The sequence below is a fragment of the Bos indicus genome, chromosome 23, assembly GCF_029378745.1.
Source record: "Bos indicus isolate NIAB-ARS_2022 breed Sahiwal x Tharparkar chromosome 23, NIAB-ARS_B.indTharparkar_mat_pri_1.0, whole genome shotgun sequence".
Lineage (NCBI taxonomy): Eukaryota > Metazoa > Chordata > Mammalia > Artiodactyla > Bovidae > Bos > Bos indicus.
The window spans coordinates 35,663,724-35,665,732 of NC_091782.1; the positions used below are offsets into that span (position 1 = coordinate 35,663,724).

The window sequence follows — 2,009 nt, forward strand, 5'->3', positions numbered from 1 at the left end:
AGGAGGAGAAGGGGATGACAGAGGATGAGATGGCTGGATGGCATCACTGACTTGATGGGCGTGAGTGTGAGTGAACTCTGGGAGTTGGTGATGGACAGGGAGGCCTGGCGTGCTGCGATTCATGGGGTCGCAGAGTTGGACATGACTGAGAGACTGAACTGAACTGAACTGAAAGTCTATGGATTGGAAAGCAGACACCCAGTCATGCTGTATGAGATACAGTCTCCTCTACTAACGATGCTATATGTTTTCTTGGAAAAGCATCTGGCTTCACAGTTGTGGCCCATTAGCTGGTTTTGTATCCAACAAGCATACCCATCGACTGTTTGTATATTCAGGGTGCTGGCCCACTCTGCTGGGCGGGTATAGTCTATAAGCATGATGTAATCATCATAATTAAGTCATAAAACACTCAGGAAGGACCCTGGCCCAAATAACTAAGAGATGAAATACTTCATCTGTGACAGAAGGCCAAGGAACAGAAAAGTATTTGGAGATATGGTTAATTATTCTGCCACCTGAAAATGCTAGGTGTATTTTTTGAAAAGCAAAATTAAATGTTATTGGAAGAGGATCTTTTTTTTCTGAAAGAAGCCAAGCATTTAAGAATTTAGAATCCTTTTTTTTTTGTCTCGGAAAGTGCCATGGTCACACATGTGTGTTCACTGAATGCTATTTTCTGTAGTGTAATTTATCAGATACCTTACAGAATTGGAATTTGATAGTTTCTCCTTTCCAGGAAACAAATATGGAATCAGGGGGTTAAAAAATTCTCTTGACAGTCAGAAGAGACCCCCCAAACTTAGACATCAAGGTTTGTGTGTTAATTGATCAATTAAATCATTAATTTCTTCACATCCATTCAACTATGACCAGTTCCCAGAGAAGAGGAAGCTCAGGTCTGGGAAACAGGTTTCATGCTGTCTACTGAGAGTCTAGAGGGGGAATGTGGGCTCCAGGTAGGCATTTTATCTTGCCTCTTTGGATTGTGTGGCCTATATGGTGAGGGGCACTGCTGGGAAAGGGGCAGAGTAAAGTCCTTTAAAGGCCAAAGACCAGAGGAGGGACTCTTTCACCTACTTGTCTTAATAATCAACCCTGTGCCAGAATCTGGTTGAAACAAGAACAGATATTGTTGTCATGAGTTAAGTGTGTTAATATACACAAGCCACTGAGAAGAGTATCTGGCACATGTAGGCACTCTGTAGATGTTAGCTACATATACTGTTATTAGTGCTGGAAAAACCAACCAGTTTCTGGCTCTCAATTTATTTTGGCACACTTTAAAAAAGTGTACAGAGATCACTTGAAAAAGGAAAAGTTTTAAACAAATTCCATTGTAGCCATTGCATTCCTACAAACAGTAGCCCTCTTGGTAGTATATGCAGCCTGTTGCTTTAGGGGTTCCCTTAGGGACCTTGGAGATAGCCCTTTCCTTTAGATATTCATGTATGGCTTCATGTTGTTCCTAATGTAGGCTCCAGACAGGTATGTGTGGTGCTTTTGGAAAGCCCCTGGGTACAGTGATCAGGGTCCTCATTGGACAAGGTATAATGCCCATCTGTAACAAGCTGAAGAACAAAGAACATGTGATTGAGGCCCTACACAGGGCCAAGTTCAAGTTCTCTGGCTGTGGGAAGATCCACATCTCTAAGAACTGGAGATTTACTGAGTGTAGTGAGGATGAATTTGGAAGCATGGTGGCAGAAGAGCAGTTCATCCCAGGTGGCTACAGAGTCAAACACAGCTCAAATTGCAGCTCCCAGAAGAATGTCAGGTCCTGCACTCATGAGAGCTGTGGTGTTGCCCCTGCCTTACTCATGCCCACCAATAAATCCTACTCTGCTGTCAAATAAATAAATACATGAACACAATTTTAAACAAACAAACAAAATTTCCAGCACTGCCATCTTCAGAGGGTTGTTTCCTTGCCATGAAGTAAAGTGAAGTGAAATTACACAGTCGTGTCTGACCCTTTGTGACCCCATGGATGGTAGCCTACAAGGCTC

General features: G+C 42.8%; 1 pseudogene; it reads left to right on the forward strand.

Moving 5' to 3' along the window:
• The first annotated feature begins 1,337 nt into the window (after positions 1–1,337).
• LOC139179164 (small nucleolar RNA SNORA70) lies at positions 1,338–1,430 on the forward strand (annotated as a pseudogene).
• The last annotated feature ends 579 nt before the right edge of the window (positions 1,431–2,009 follow it).